Source organism: Anomaloglossus baeobatrachus, chromosome 10, assembly GCF_048569485.1.
Source record: "Anomaloglossus baeobatrachus isolate aAnoBae1 chromosome 10, aAnoBae1.hap1, whole genome shotgun sequence".
Lineage (NCBI taxonomy): Eukaryota > Metazoa > Chordata > Amphibia > Anura > Aromobatidae > Anomaloglossus > Anomaloglossus baeobatrachus.
In genome coordinates, this window is record NC_134362.1 from 68347439 (window position 1) to 68365046 (window position 17608).

The 17608-nt window shown below is 50.3% G+C and overlaps 1 protein-coding gene across 1 annotated transcript in view; it reads left to right on the top strand.

Annotated features, from left to right (window-relative positions):
• The first annotated feature begins 211 nt into the window (after positions 1 to 211).
• INS (insulin) overlaps positions 212 to 17608 on the top strand; it is a 42727-nt gene continuing 25330 nt past the window's right edge. The window contains exon 1 of the mRNA XM_075326389.1: positions 212 to 622. The gene's annotated coding sequence lies outside the window, so the exon portion shown is untranslated. The remainder of the gene's footprint in view (positions 623 to 17608) is intronic.

Here is a 17608-nt window from a genome sequence, read left to right on the forward strand (position 1 = left end):
CACATTCCCTGAGACTTTGGCGCAGCACGTAGAGGGTTAACAGTGGTCATATGTGAGTACCAATCCCTAAGCTGTTAGCTTGGGAAATGGGTGTGGCTTGTGGGAAGCAACAGGTGTTGCTAGGCAGAGTTGGGAGAGAGGAAAAAACGACAGTTGAAGGAGTGACAGTTGAAAGGAGTCAGTGAGTGAGAGGGGTGTGAGGATTGTGAGGAGACCCCCAAAAGGCGACTAGGAGGTAGTAGCCTGAGGGTAGAAAGATCCCAGGCACTACGCACGAGGGGGTACTGGACCCCAGAGTAGACAACAGCTCCAGGCGGTCTGCTGATCCAGCCGTGTGTGGTGACTTCCAGGGTACCACACCACCCATAGGCTCAGGGACACAGCCTCATATATAGGACCTGGGAGAGGGCACAGAGAAGTAGCCTACCCCACAAGGGACCGCAAGGCCTGTCATACTGGGCCCGGAAAACAAAGGAGCGGAGCGTCGCAGGTCACCAACAGCTTCAGGCAAGGGGACCATCAGCTCTTCATGTGCACGGAGGGCTCAACTGGGACTCACGTCAGCACCGGGACAAAGGAAAGTCGGTTAACCAGCCGTACCAAACTGCACTTGCAACATCAAGTGAGTAAATACCAGTTAATCTGCAAGAACTGTGTCGTGTCTATTACTGGCGAACCACAAGGCGCAGCACACATACATGGGACTTAAGCCCCTACTGGCGGAGGGTGCGAACACACTTGCTGCTATACCATCTGTCCCTAAAACCACAGCAGCGGCGGCACATCCTATTACCGCAACCCGCCAGTGGCGTCACAAGTGACATACAAAATAACCCTGTTACCGAGCGCCCCCAGGTAACGGAACCACGGGCACGGCCACCTGTGACAGTGATCCCCATTATCCACCGCCCGGAACCGAGTATCCCAAGGGCCTGGGGTGTGGCAGCGCTCTACACTACAAGGATGGGCACAATGCTGCAGGATGGAAACAATGCTACAAGGATGGACACAATGCTGCAGGATGGGCATAATGCTACAGTATGGACACAATGCTACAGGATGGGCACAATGCTCCAGGATGGGCACAATGCTACAGTATGGACACAATGCTACAGGATGGGCACAATGCTGCAGGATGGGCACAATGTTGCAAGGATGGGCACAATGCTACAAGGATGGGCACAGTGCTGCAGGATGGGAACAATGCTACAAGGATGGGCACTATGCTACAGGATGGGCATATTGCTGCAAGGATAGGTACAATGCTGCAAAAATGGCCACAATGCTACAAGGATAGGCACAATGCTACTGGGCACAAGGATGGGCACAATGCTACTGGGCACAAGGATGGGCACAATGCTACTGGGCACAAGGATGGGTACATTACTACTGGGAACAAGGATGGGTACATTACTACTGGGCACAAGGATGGGTACGTTACTACTGGGCACATGGATGGGTACATTACTACTGGGCACAAAGATCGGTACATTACTACTGGGCACAAGGATGGGTAAGTTACTACTGGGCACAAGGATGGGCACAATGCTACTGGGCACAAGGATGGGTACATTACTACTGGGCACAAGGATGGGTACATTACTACTGGGCACAAGGATGGGTACATTACTACTGGGCACAAGGATGGGTACATTACTTCTGGGCACAAAAAAAGAGATAAAATGTTTTTACCATTAAAAATGCCTTTTTACATATAAACGTGACAAAAGAGTGCAGGTTTGTTTTAATAAACAAGCAAAAAATGTTCACAAAAAGTGATCCAAAGGTGTATAGAAGAAAATACATGGAATCACTAAAATGTCACTTGGCCCTGCAAAGAATGCGGCACCCCAAATAATTTTGTTTCTATGTGCGGCCCATACACCCAGCCAAGTTGAGACCCCTGGTCTAATTTATCTGTTAATTGGAAGCTCTTGGTGAAAGCAGAGTAAACACTATAACTAATCTCTCTCATCTTTCTATTTATTACAGATTAATTGACTTGAATTAATTGACTTGGTTATTTATTTATTTATTTTTTTTGCCTTCCTCTGGATCAACATGTTAGGCTACGGGTTGAACTAGATGGACTTAGGAGTAGAGATCGGCTCGAGGTCGGTTCGCCGAACGGAGCTCCTGTTCGAGTTCGGTTCGTTGAACGTTTGACGAACCGAACTCGAACTGCATAGGAAACAATGGCAGGCAATCACAAACACATAAAAACACCTAGAAAACACCCTCAAAGGTGTCCAAAAGGTGACAAACAACTCACAACACAACACAAACACATGGTAAAGTGACAAGGACATATACTCATGCGAAAACAAAACAGCGTTACGAGGAAAAAGAGGACGAGACACAGATATAGGCATGGCATGCCCTTCTAAAATCATGTAAAACACCGCAAGGTGACTCCAAGCGGAGTCTCCCTTTTTTCCAAAAATTGGACCACACAGACACCCCTTCAGTGGCAGCACTTGTGCCCCAGCTGTACACTTCACAGCTAGATTTGCATCAAGCACATTCAAAAATACGCCATACTTAACCGTCCCCAGGATGACACCGGGGTAGGTAGCAAAGTCTTTCCTGATCCCAGCTGTATGCATCTTGGATCATTTTTTAAAACTATGTAAGCAAGGGTTACTCCAAGCGGAGTGTCCCTTTTTCCAAAAATTGTGCCCCACACACACCCACCCATTCAGTGGCAGCACTTGTGCCCTAGTTGTACACTTCACAGCTAGATTTGCATCAAGCACATTCCAAATCCACAAGCATTTACTCTCCCCAGGATGACACAGGGGTAGTAAATTCCTGGTGGATCCATAACTTGTTCATTTTGATGAACGTTAGTCTGTCCACATTGTCACTGGACAGACGCGTGCGCTTATCTGTCAGCACACACCCAGCAGCACTGAAGACACGTTCAGAGACAACGCTGGCAGCTGGACACAACAAAATCTCCAAGGCGTAACTGGAGAGCTCTGGCCATTTTTCAAGATTTGAAGCCCAAAATGAGCAAGGCTCCAGTTGCACAGTCATGGCATCGATGTTCATTTGTAGATACTCCTGTATCATCCTCTCCAGCCGTTGACTATGTGTCAGACTTGTTGTCTCTGGTGGCCTTGCAAAGGAGGGTCTAAAAAAATTATGAAAAGATTCCATAAAATTGCTGTTACCAGCACCAGATACAGTCCTACTGGTACGGGTAGACTGTTGAAGATGAAGAGACTGTCCCATGTTTGTCAAGTTACAACTGGGAGATTCACTCCCTGCACCTGCACGGTTGTTTGGTGGAAAAGCCGAGCTAAGATCGAGTAACAGCTTCTGCTAATACTCCTACATACGTGCGTCCCTTTCTATGGCTGGAATTATGTCACAAAATTTGGACTTGTACCGGGGATCTAATAGTGTGGCAAGCCAGTAGTCATCATCACTTCTAATTTTGACAATACGAGGGTCATGTTGGAGGTAGTGCAACAAGAAGGCACTCATGTGTCTTGCGCAGCCATGCGGACCAAGTCCACGCTGTGTTTGTGGCATAGAGGTGCTACCCGTTCTTTCTTCCTCTGACATCTCCCCCCAACCTCTTTCAACTGAAATTTGACCAAGGTCTCCCTCATCCGCTGAGTCTTCCATGTCCATGGACAGTTCATCCTCCATTTCTTCATGTTCTCCTGCACCTTCCTCAACATTTCGCCTGCTACTATGCGCCCGTGTTGATCCCTGTCCCCCATGGTCCCATGCCTGCCGCGTTGGTGATGATGAACGTCTGGACCTTTGGTGATGTTGCTGTCCCTTGCGCATATGAATCCTCCTGTAGTTCCTCCCCTTCCTGTTGTCCCACCCCTTGACTCCGAATAGTGTTTAGCGTGTGCTCCAGCATGTTAATGACTGGAATTGTCATGCTGATAATGGCATTGTCAGCGCTAAACATATTCGTCGCCATGTCGAAACTGTGCAGAAGGGTGCATAGGTCCTTGATCTGAGACCACTTCATCAGGGTGATCTGCCCCACATCTGCATCTTGTTGGCCCAGGCTATACGTCATGACGTATTGCACCAGGGCTCGGCGGTGCTGCCACAGTCGCTGTAACATGTGGAGAGTCGAATTCCAGCCTGTCGCCACATCGCATTTCAGGCGATGAACCGGCAGGCCGAAAGACTTCTGGAGCGATGCAAGTCGCTCAGCTGCGGCGGTTGAACGGCGGAAGTGAGCAGACAGTTTTCGTGCCCTGGTCACAAGGCCATCTAGGCCGGGATAGTGTGTTAAAAATTGCTGGACAACAAGGTTCAACACGTGAGCCATAAAAGGCACGTGTGTCACCTTGCCCAGGCGAAGGGCCGCAGCCAGGTTTGCAGCATTGTGGCACACGGCCTTACCAGGCTGCAGGTTGAGTGGAGACAACCATTTATTAAACTCGGACCGCAGAGCTGACCACAACTCCTCAGCTGTGTGACTCCTATTACCAAGACATGTCAAGCTAAAGACCGCCTGATGCCGTTGCGCTCTGCTGCCAGCATAGTAATGAGGGGTGCGTGATTCCTTCTGCGCAGTGAGAACGCTGGTGGCCTGACCAGGCAGGCTTGTGGCGGAGGTGGAGGACCCAGATGAGGTGGAGGAGGCAGAAGCAGTGGCGGAACTTGGACAGACAGAGGATTGACACACAAGTCGTGGGGATGGCAAGACTTGTGCAACAGACCCTTCACCATCTATCACCATAGTTACCCAGTGCCCAGTCAGCGACATGTAACGTCCCTGTCCATTCTTACTGGTCCAAGTATCGGTGGTGAAATGCACCCGTTTACACACAGAGTTTCTCAAGGAAGCGGTGATGTTGTGTGCGAAATGCTGGTGTAGCGCGGGCACACCTTTCTTAGAGAAGTAGTGGCGACTAGGCATCTGGTACTGGGCACAGCGACAGATATAAGGTATCTAAAATCCTGTGTGTCCACTAGGCGGAAAGGCAGCATTTCGGTAGCCAAGAGCTTACAGAGGGATAGAGTCAACCTCTTAGCTTTGTCATGGGTCGCAGGAAATGGCCTTTTATTTGACAGCATCTGAGGGACAGAGATCTGGCTGCTGTGTGTAGACGGTGTTGAGTAGGGTGTCCCTGGAAAAATGCAGGTTTGTGAGGAAAGTGCAGGCGGAGACATGATGTTGCTTTCATCCAACGTTGGTGCTATCGATGTCTGAGAGAGCTGTACACACTCACTTGTTTCCCCTTCCAAACCAACTGACGACCTACCAAGCACACTGCCTGTTGCGGTTACAGTGGTGGAAGTTGTGCGTGGAAAACCAGGTGTGACAGCTGTCCCCACAGTCCTAGAAGATGAAGAGCGTGCGGATGCACTGGAAGGGGCAGGCCGTGGATGGTTCGCTCCGCTAGGCCGCATTGCAGCACGGTGAACTTCCAACTGGGACCTATGATATTTATTCATGTGACGATTCATGGAAGAAGTTGTCAAACTGCTGAGGTTTTGCTCTCTACCATCAGAATCACGACAAATTTTACACATCACATAATTTGGGCGATCTTTTTCTATGTCAAAAAAGGACCAGGCTAGGCAAGGCTTAGAGGGCATGCGACCTGCTGAGCCCCCCCGACTAGTGCTCAGAGGCAGAGTGGTGGCTGATGATGCAGTTGTAGACGTGCTACCAGTGCTCCGACTCTGTCCAGGAAGGCGCAAGGTAACTTCGTCGTCAGTTGCATCCTCCTCCACCGCCTCTGTTGACCTCCTCGAGTGCCTGACTGGGGGTTGACAGTAGGTGGAATCTAGAACTTCATCATCAATTGTTGTGTTTGCACTCCCCTCCCCCTCAGACCGAGCCTCTTCTTGCCCTGACCGAATATTTAAGTTGTCGTCATCCCAATCTGGTATCTGCGTCTCATCGTCATCAGTATGTTCCTCATTGTCTATAACCACAGGTGTTACAGTTTGTGACAAAGGGTCAACATTATGCTCAGAAACTTCGTCCCCACGGCCTGAATCAGAGTCACAAAGGTTCTGGGCATCACTGCAGACCATTTCCTGGTCTGTACTCACTGTAGCTTGGGAGCAGACCTCTGATTCCCAGGCTATAGTGTGACTGAACAGCTCTGCGGACTCAGCCATCTCAGTTCCACCATACTGTGCAGGGCTGATGGAGACTTCAGAGCTGGGAGAAAGCAAGTTTGATTGGGATGACAACTCAGAGGACTGGTGTTTTTTGGATGCGGTAGTTGAGGTGGCTGAGAGGGCACTTGTTGGACCACTTGAGATCCATTCAAGCATTTTCCTTTTTTGGCCATCATCTACCTTTGTTTCTGTTGTTTGTGTCTGTAAAAAAGGGAGCACATCGGATTGTCCACGGTAAGTAGTAGACATCTTACTTTTGCTGGTAGATGGTCTATCTTCAGCAGATGATAATGGAGCTTTGCCACCTTCCCCACAGACAAACCCTTTTTTTCCTTTTCCACCACGCCTCTTCCCCTTTCCACCAGCATCTGTCATTTTGCCACTCATGTTGATTGCGACAAGATTGTGCATTGAAAATGTGGTAGTAAAAATTGAGAGGTGGTGTAGATTGCAGCGGTGGTCTAGCTTTATTAACAGCAGAATAATAAAGAATAAATATCCCTGACAATGCAACTACGGCCCTTAAACTGGTAGCATAAATTGCTAGTATAATGGCTTAGTAACAATGAGTTTGAGTGTGCAATGCAGGCAGACGTGCTGCAAATATCTTTGCACTACTGGGACTATACAGAAGTCCAATAGCCACGTTTAGGATGCCACTAAGTTCACTGAGTGTTTGCTAGTATAATGGCTTAGTTATAATGAGTTGGAGTGTGCAATGCAGGCAGACGTGCTGCAAATATCTTTGCACTAGTGGGACTATACAGAAGTCCAATAGCCACGTTTAGGATGCCACTAAGTACACTGAGTGTTTGCTAGTATAATGGCTTAGTTATAATGAGTTGGAGTGTGCAAAGGGCAGGAGGGTACAGTGGCAGGGTTGTGGGTCTCTGGGTAGAGGAAAGGAAGCCTGCCTTTCTATCCCTCCTAATGGGGAAATGCAGCGAGGAAATCCCTGACCTTAGCTACACAGACGCTGTCATCTTGTGTAGCTGTTAAACTCTGTTTTCAGGACCTGTCACCTATGGCTCTGACCCTGCCGGTATGAGCCCTTAAAAGGACTGATAGAAAGTGATATCCCTAAGCTGTCCAGAGCTGTGTATGGAGCGTATACAGCAGTATCGGAGATAGGAGCTGCGCCAGTGATGTCTGACACCAAGGACGCAGAAGGCAGATAATGGCGTGCTGGAGGAAAATGTCCGGTTTTATAATGCAGGGACATGTGACATGGACATCCTATCACACATGCCGTTGCTTCTCTGGCTAAAAGTCCACTTAGCTGTGTGTGTGTCTGGGATTGGCTGACATGCTGGCCCTCCCCACTACACGTGCGCGCTTAGGGAAGGAAGACAAGGAAAAAAAAAAAAAAAATGGCGATCGTCATTATCCAAACAGCAGTGATCTGAATGCGCTGTTCCCGCACACTATACACTGAAATGTCATAATAGTGTGAGTCACAGAGTGACTTACACTATTACAGCGGAAAGCCAGCTAGGTATTAGCTGGGTTTTTTGCTGCTAGAACCGTTCTCGAATGTATCTAGAACTATCGAGCTTTTGCAAAAAAGCTCGAGTTCTAGTTCGATCTAGAACAGGCCCCAAAATCACTCGAGCCGCGAACTGGAGAAGCACGAACCACGAACCGCGAACCGCGCTCAACTCTACTTAGGAGGGCTTTGCACATTACGACATCGCAAGTCGATGATGCGATGTCGAGTGCGATAGTCCCCGCCCCCGTCGCAGGTACGATATCTTGTGATAGCTGGCGTAGCGAACATTATCACTACGCCAGCTTCACATGCACTCACCTGCCCTGCAACTGTCGCTCTTGCCGGCGACCCGCCTCCTTCCTAAGGGGGCGGGTCGTGCAGTGTCATAGCGACGTCACACGGCAGGCGGCCATTAGCGGCGGAGGGGCGGAGATGAGCAGGATGTAAACATCCCGCCCACCTCCTTCCTTCTCATTGCAGCCGGGAGGCACGTAGGAGATGTTCCTCACTCCTGCGGCTTTACACACAACGATGTGTGCTGCCGCAGGAACAAGGAACTACATCATACCTGTCTCTGCACCGACATTATGCAAATGTCGGAGAATACACTGATGATACGATAACGACGCTTTTGCGCTCGTTAATCGTATCATCTAGGATTTACACACTACGATGTCGAAAGTGACGCCGGATGTGCGTCACTTTTGATTTGACCCCACCGATATCGCACGTGCGATATTGCAACGTGCAAAGCCGCCCTTAGAGTTTCCCTTCATCCTTAGAAACTATGAAACTATGAAACTATGAATATAAAGCATCTTCTGGTGGTCCCCATAATGGACTTTTGGAATTTTAACTGACGACAACCCCTAGGAAGTACATCAGCACCAAATGACTTTTCAAACCAAGCACAGGTGGTCAGAGCACCCTTGGGCCCAACATTTCAGTTAACCTTTCCACTTACATGTATCTCTGACCTCCTCTGGCTCCTGTAAAGTCAGATCTGTCAATCAAGGAAGAGGTGGACCAAGACACATGATAAACAAGTAATAGGAATGGTGCACTTGAAAGAAGGTGCTAGGCCTGTGTGTCCTGCCCTGAAGACACTGTTAATCATTGTGTTATAATGTGAATTGTGTTACTGTATGCAATATGTTTATGCATAATGTGTAAATTTAGTTACTGCTTCCTGGAAAAGGAAGACAGGCAGGGAGACAGTTAAGCTCTGTGGGTTCAGCCCACAGTGAGGAGCCAGCTGCAGGATATGAACTGACTCCATCTTTGTTTTAGTCAGTCCAGGAGTAGAGAGTGAGAAAGCTGTGCCTGTGGGAGGTATAGCGAGAAGGAGAAGTGTGCAAGCCTGTTATATACCTGAGAACAAAGAAAGTGGCTGTCTATGGCATCTGTAATTTGACCAGACCCTCAGGGTCACCCGAGGGAAACCAGAGCATGCGGGAAGGACTCCATCTTTGATGGGTAGAGGGTGCTGCCCTCACCTGCAATTGTGAGTAACAGGACCAAACTCTAGATAGGACTCTTGGTTTGCGACAGACTTCAGTCATACTAGTCCTAGAGTGGAGGTTTGGCAAAGACTTGGGCAAACAGGTCAGTACAGAATCACCGGTAGATGAGCTGTGTTTGATGTCTTCCGATCATTGTTATACAGAAATGGGTCCCTGTGGGGGGAAGAGACCGTGAGACCTGCAGGACGTTATTGTGTGAGACTGTGGTGTCAGACAGTGATGAGAAGGATGTACATACGGCAGTAATAGTGCCAGGAACTATGTAGCAGCCTACACTACAAAGGTGTACTGTACCAAAAATGTTGACGTGCTATGCCCACAGTGATGAATGATGTTATGGAAATACTGTGCACAACTGTTAGTAAAAGACTGTTGAAAAAAGACAAGGATCTGTGTCTGTGAAACCTCGACAAGAAAATCCTGGTCTGCTCGAGGGCCTAAATACAGGCATGGCTTGCACACACAAAGTCCTAATACCCCACCAAGAACACCACCACTAACCCCTTCCCCTTGCTGTTTGGAGGTGGTGGGGCATGGATCATCGAAAGAGAACTGCCAAGAAGCAGCCCCTCGCCCACGACTACAGCCCTGTGCCTTCTATTTCGCTTCCGCCTGGATTCAGCAGCCGTTAAAGGCCATCAAAAGGTAAAAAAAATAGTTATGTGTTCCGCCCCAGCGTCACCAGCCAAGACTGCTCGGCTATGGATCCGCGGTGGCTCGAGGGGTCTCCGGACCCGGGAGGGGTCGTGCGGCCACCCGAAATAAAAGGGGGATATTTACAGGGGGTTTGTGTGTTGAGAGTTCGCGACACTACCCACGGTGTGTGGTAAGGTGGATTACCACCGCTGCTGTTGGGAGCGCCCGGTGGCGAGGGAATGGCAGCCAGGTGTTTAACCCCTCCGTGGGTAGGGGGGATGCCCCGGGGCTCGGTGATGGTAGTGAGGGGATACTGTTGCGGAGGAAAGGGTCACTGCGTACTCACTCAGTCAAATAATGCTGACACTGACAACTTGTAAACCGAAATTCTGAGCACCGCTGCAGCTGGGAGGGAGCACGCCTAGATCCCGTGCCCGATGGTGTTGCTTGTTAACCTGTGACCTTTACCTTGGCACCTTCTTTACTGGTTGGCCCCTCTAGTATAGAACTAGTCAGGTCCCGCTCACCCGTATGGCTAACAAAGTGAACTTGCTCTCAGGGTTCACGCTTGGGATTTTCTGGACTGTATATTGGGAAAGTCCTATCCCCCTCGTTGCGCTAGTACCCCGATTTTGGAGCGGGTGGAGAATAGATCTTGAAGGCTCCGTCCTTGTCGGACCAGGATGCTTGAAGCTACTTCCCGGCCTAGGGTCCATGTACCCCATCGTGCCCTGGCCCCTGCCCGGAGATGGCACAAGGCCGCCGGCTGCCCTCCTCGACAGTTCGTGCCCCTTGTCACGGTCCCCTGCGACCGGGGTTCCAGCTCCTACCAGGCCCAGACCAACGTATGCCACCTAGTGTTAGCAAGGAGCCCAGCTCCTGTCCTCCTCCAACCGACTTGTGACCTCTCCTCACGAGAGTCACCACTCAACTGACTGCTCCTGACACTCCTGACCCTCCCAAACAAACCCCCCAAGTCGGCGGCCCTATTCCCTTCAGGCTACCCATTGGTGTGTCTGGTGGGTGTGGTGCAGAGTGTTTCTAGGATTTCGATTGGCTTGTTCTTAGCAACACCAAAGGTCAGGGACTCGTAACCAAGGAGGATGTGGATACCGTGCAGAAGGGTAGATTGCACAATACCCTGTGATGACCTGATAGGCCAGGGCGTCACATATGCTCACCTTACACTTCGAATCTTCCGCTCCTCATCAATACCCATCTGGTCCAAGTCATATTTTATGATCATTGCTCATTGCTACGAAGTGGTGAATCCCTAGAGTTCTTAGAGAAGGCTGAGACTTGTGGCCCAGATGAGGCCCGCGAACATTTCCACATATGGTTGATGGATGCTGGAGACTGGGAATGTGAATTATCCTTGGAAAAGATGTTAGAAAGATCCACATCAGGGTCCTGCTTCGCTTGGAAGTGGGTGATGGCTGCTTCAAACTGACTGGATAGTCCTTGTCCTAGGTCATTCTCCAAAATGACTGGTGTGAGCAGGTAATCCCCAAGCCCCACTTTCACTTCCCTCTGAGTGGTATCCGAAACAACAGCCTTGGTGGGGCCATCTTTGAACCCCACTTCAACTTCCTCCTGGCTAGTCCCCGAAACAACAGGTGTGGGGAGGCTGTCCATAAACTCCATATGGACCTCTTCCTGGTCAGACCCCAAAGTAACTGGTGTGGGGACGGTGTCCATAAGCTCCACATCAGCCTTGCTCTGGTCAGTCTCCAAAATGACAGGTATAGGGAGACTTTTCACAAGTCCCACATCGATCGCTTTCTGGTTAGTTCCCAAAATACCAGGGGTGGGGATGCTGTTCATAAGCTCCACATCAGCCTTGCTCTGGTCAGTCTCCACAATGACTGGTATGGGGAGGCTGTTCACAATCCCCACATCGATCTCTTCCTGGTTGGTCCCTAAAATACCAGGTGTGGGGAGGCTATTCACAAGCTCCACCTCGATTTCTCCCTGGTCGGTCCTTAGGTCCAACTGCACACATGCCAGAGGGACGTCTGAGCGCTGGCCCTCAGCCAGGAAGATGGATAATTGGGAATCTGGTAAATGGTCTTCTGGGGAAACAATAACTGCGCTTACCAGAGTGATGGAAGATCCAATGTCTCGAAGTCCCTGAGCATGTATATCACCGACCCTGACCGTCTGGATGTGGGGATGGAGGTTGGCTGGTGTACAGTGTCCGGCCTGCTGTAGGGTGTGGACTGGATAAACCACTTCCTCAGCTATTGGTGTTTCTTGGGAGTAGAATTCCTCAGGTCTCGTTGGTTAATCTCGGCATATGTTGACTGGTTGGAGTGGCAAACGGGCTCCAAGCATTCGGCTTCTTTGTTTTGGTGCAGCTTCTGCTGGGTAGCGGGACCATCCTTCTCGAGCGACTGGTGCTAGCAGTACGGCAGCTGGAATTCCATAAACATATTCCAGAACCCAAGCCCTCTCTTCTCTTGAGGATCTAGGCCCCAATGCACCCAACAACGCTGTGGCTTGGGCCATTTTGGACCAAGTTGGTTCCCGATTGTCCCTAGATCCATGATGTGGCACATAGATTAAATCCTCCGGGTCAATATCGGCGGGATCCTCATCGTCCTCTGCATCATTCTGGGCATCCCAACGGACTAATTTTGAATCAAGTCCGACCGAGTTTCAGCGTTCCAGTAGATAATCTTTCGCCTCTGGCACAGATCCTGTAGCATCCATTTACTGCTTCGGTCGTACCTCCTCTCTGGTCCTTGTCCCATGGCTGAGCTGGTGGGGTTGGACATGGCAGCGTCCGAAACCTGAATGCCTCCCCTATGGCCTGCTGGGTATGCTTATGTGACCCCCTGGTTGTTGAGCCCTGGACGGTGTTTACGAACACCAGTCCGCTGCAGCTCCCCTGGGTAAACCAGGCTGAGTAGTATCCCACTGCTGCCCCCAATTGTGGAGACACGGGGCTCAGTGGGAGCTCTCGTCCACTAAAACCTGCCACCTTTAGAAAGACAGTGTGGCTCAGGGCTCATCCCAACTGAACGCCGGCCTCCTTAACCGTGGGCGTAACACTACTCAGACAACACAGGGTGAGGGAACCACAATAATTAGACTTTATTGGATCCCCAAACAATTAACGGCACATAACACATAACCAGCAAAACACAAATGTAACAGGCACCAGAGTCTCACCCTTCTGCTGGCTCACCAGGGATTTAGAATATCCATGCCTCAGAGGTTCCAGGGCTATTTACTCCAATCCAACAGCACCCTGCTTTTGGCGGGCACCCACCGAGAAAGGAATAATGCCAGATTTAGGAAGCAGTCTGAGGTCTGCAAAGTCTGTACCAGGTGACTGAACTGTCCCAACCTGAGTGTCCTCCTTAGGTAGTCCTGGTATGATGTTACAATCCTGGCAGCTAGAGTCGAAATCCCTAGGCTGTGGATATGGTCTCCAACCGGAACCGGAGTCCCTATATTGAAGCCATAAGATATCCTGATCCTCTAGTCAGCTCCTAAGAGCTTAGACTGGATCCATCAGCATCCATTAACAACCTGGTGGCTTAAAGAAGTCCTTTTTATAGCCACAGCCTTCCACTTGGATACACTGCGTCCTCATCGGATTGGTTGGACAAGATTGCTTCTCCCATTAGATGAATTTCAAGCTGCATGGATAATGTTCATTTAAATGATGTCTACAGAAAGACTGAAGATATCTACATGGAGTCTGCAAGTCACAGACTTGACAATGGCTACTAAGGTAATTTACATTAGATTAGCAATATACAACTACATTACAATGAATGCTCCAAAGGGTCTGGTCCCAAACAATAGTTAAGCAAACATGAGTTACCACACAGTAGAACAATACGTCTGGCTGAATGTTAAGAAACTTTAACCCATGAGAGGCATTGGGTGTCCATGTCATCACACTCTTCAATACCCATCTGGTCCAAGTCATATTTTATGATCATTGCTACCAAGTGGTGAATCCCTAGAGTTCTTAGAGAAGGCTGAGACTTGTGGCCCTGATGAGGCCCGCGAACATTTCCACATATGGTCACGGTGCATTTTGTGATGACATGACTTTGGAATTCAGTGTTCGGTGGTGGTTATAAAAACATGTGCCAAGGACCAAAAAGGGAACGATGAACAGTAGAGGTGCTAATCGTTTAGCTGAGTATACTATGTATTAATTTTCTACATCTTACATTTATCCCACAAGAACATGATAATTGACTTTCAATTCAAGGAGAATATCTTTGCTGTGAATCACATTTCCCTGGAAAATCCACACAATTTGACGAATTCTAATTTTGTCAGATGCGCTCGTCTCTACTACAAAATCTTGTAAGTGAAATGTCTGTGTGTTCAAAACTAAAAAGAAACACTATAATACAATTGAAAGTGGACAAGCAAATATGTCTATCTCAGAGATGGCCTCTGGACCCCAAAACAGAGTCTGTAAAAGGTTCCGCAAGTACAATGTGACCTTTGTAATACTGGTGTCTTAATATGTGACAGAAAGGGCCCACGAATTTAAGATCTACCCCGAAAATGAGCCCTAGCATGACTTTTCAGGTTTTTTGGAGTATGCTTAAAATATATGCTTAAAATATAAGCACTACTCCAAAAATGAGCCCTAGTTGTGGTCCATTTTTGGGTACCATACTAAAGGCTACTTTACACACTGCGATATCGGTCCCGATATCGCTAGTGTGGATACCCGCCCCCATCTGTTGCGCGACACGGGCAAATCGCTGCCTGTGCCACACAACATCGCCCAGACCTGTCACACATACTTACCTGCCCGGCGACGTCGCTGTGACCGGCGAACCGCCTCCTTTCTAAGGGGGCGGTCCGTGCGGCGTCACAGCGACGTCACGGAGCGGCCGCCCAATAGCAGCGGAGGGGCGGAGATGAGCGGGACGTAACATCCCGCCCACCTCCTTCCTTCCGCATAGCGGCCGGGAGGCAGGTAAGGAGAGCTTCCTCGTTCCTGCGGCGTCACACATACCGATGTGTGCTGCCGCAGGAGCGACGAACTACATCGTTACTGCTGCAGTAACGATAATCGAGAATGGACCCCCATGTTACCGATGAGCGATTTTGCACGTTTTTGCAACGATGCAAAATCGCTCATTGGTGTCACACGCAGCAACATCGCTAATGCGGCCGGATGTGCGTCACAAATTCCGTGACCCCAACGACTCCGCATTAGCGATGTCGCAGCGTGTAAAGCCCCCTTAATAATATCTTAAAATAAGGTTTGGGCAGCCCTTTCAGGATATATAACTTTTATTGCTATATGTTGCCCCGTTTTGTTTCTGTAAGCCCCAGAAAATTTATAGTATAATCTATGTTTAATGCAAAATGAATATTTACCTTTTCACCGCCCATGATCCTACCCACCTCTCTACACAGGCTTCAGTGATTGGGTGCAGTCAGACTGCCATATGTCTTGCCTTCAGACTGGCCATTTGTTCTCCTCAGTGACAGCATGTATTTCTATGCAATTGTCACACTTAGGTCAGGAGAGCAGACGGCCAGTCCAAGGATTGCAGGAGAGCAGACAGCCAGTCCCAGGATTGCAGGAGAGCAGACGGCCAGTCCCAGGATTGCAGGAGAGCAGACGGCCAGTCCCAGGATTGCAGGAGAGCAGACGGCGAGTCCCAGGATTGCACGAGTGCAAATGGCAAGTCCAAAGATTGCAGGAGAGCAGACGGCCAGTCCGAGGATTGCAGGAGAGCAGACGGCCAGTCCGAGGATTGCAGGAGAGCAGATGGCCAGTCCCAGGATTGCAGGAGAGCAGACGGCCAGTCCCAGGATTGCAGGAGAGCAGACGGCCAGTTCCAGGATTGCAGGAGAGCAGACGGCCAGTCCCAGGATTGCAGGAGAGCAGACGGCCAGTCCCAGGATTGCAGGAGAGCAGACGGCCAGTCCCGGATTGCAGGAGTGCAAATGGCAAGTCTGAAGATTGCAGGAGAGCAGACGGCTACTCTGAGAATTGCAGGAGAGCAGACGGCTAGTCCGAGGATTGTAGGAGAGCAGACGGTCAGTCCAAGGATTGCAGGAGAGCAGACAGTCTGTCCAAGGATTGCAGGAGAGCAGACGACCAGTATGAGGATTGCAAGAGAGCAGACAGTCAGTCCGAAGATTGCAGAGCAGACAGCCGGTTCGAAGATTGCAGAGCAGACGGCCAGGCCAAAGATTGCAGAAGAGCAGACGGCCAGTCCGAGGACTGCAGGAGAGCAGATGGTCACTTTGAGAATTGCAGGAGAGCAGACGGCAAGTCCAAAGATTGCAGGAGAGCAGACAGCCAGTCCCAGGATTGCAGGAGAGCAGACGGCCAGTCCCAGGATTGCAGGAGTGCAAACGGCAAGTCCGAAGATTGCAGGAGAGCAGACGGCTAGTCTAAGAATTGCAGGAGAGCAGACGGCCAGTCTGAGGATTGTAGGAGAGCAGACGGTCAGTCCAAGGATTGCAGGAGAGCAGACGGCCTGTCCAAGGATTGCAGGAGAACAGACGACCAGTACGAGGATTGCAAGAGAGCAGACACTCAGTCCGAAGATTGCAGAGCAGACGGCCAGTCCAAAGATTGCAGAAGAGCAGACGGCCAGTCCGAGGATTGCAGGAGAGCAGATGGTCACTTTGAGGATTGCAGGAGAGCAGACGGCAAATCCAAGGATTGCAGGAGAGCAGACGGCCAGTTCAAAGATTGCAGAGCAGACGGCCAGTCCAAAGATTTCAGGAGAGCAGACGGCAAGTCTGAGGATTTCAGGAGAGCAGTTGGCCAGTCCGAGGATTGCAGAAGAGCAGATGGCCAGTCTGTGGATTGCAGGAGAGCAGACGGCCAGTCTGTGGATTGCAGGAGAGCAGACGGCCAGTCTGTGGATTGCAGGAGAGCAGACGGCCAGTCTGAGGATTGCAGGAGAGAAGTTGGCAAGTCTGAGGATTGCAACCATAGACGGCCAGTCCAAGCATTGCAGGAAAGCAGACGGCCAGTCTTTAAGATTGCAGGAGAGCAGATGGCCAGTCTGAGGATTGCTGGAGAGCAGACTGCTAGTTCCAGGATTGCAGGAGAGCAGATGGCCAGTCCGAGGATTGCAGGAGAGCAGATGGCCAGTCCGAGGATTGCAGGAGAGCAGATGGCCAGTCTGAGAATTGCATGACAGCAGACGGCCAGTCCGAGGATTGCAGGAGAGCAGACGGCCAGTCTGAGAATTGCATGACAGCAGACGGCCAGTCCGAGGATTGCAGCAGAGCAGACGGCCAGTCCCAGGATTGCAGGAGAGCAGACGGCCAGTCCCAGGATTGCAGGAGAGCAGACGGCCAGTTCCAGGATTGCAGGAGAGCAGACGGCCAGTCCCAGGATTGCAGGAGAGCAGACGGCCAGTCCCAGGATTGCAGGAGAGCAAATGGCAAGTCTGAAGATTGCAGGAGAGCAGACGGCTACTCTGAGAATTGCAGGAGAGCAGACTGCTAGTCCGAGGATTGTAGGAGAGCAGACGGTCAGTCTAAGGATTGCAGGAGAGCAGACAGTCTGTCCAAGGATTGCAGGAGAGCAGACGACCAGTATGAGGATTGCAAGAGAGCAGACAGTCAGTCCGAAGATTGCAGAGCAGACAGCCAGTTCGAAGATTGCAGAGCAGACGGCCAGTCCAAAGATTGCAGAAGAGCAGACGGCCAGTCCGAGGACTGCAGGAGAGCAGATGGTCACTTTGAGAATTGCAGGAGAGCAGACGGCAAGTCCAAAGATTGCAGGAGAGCAGACAGCCAGTCCCAGGATTGCAGGAGAGCAGACGGCCAGTCCCAGGATTGCAGGAGTGCAAACGGCAAGTCCGAAGATTGCAGGAGAGCA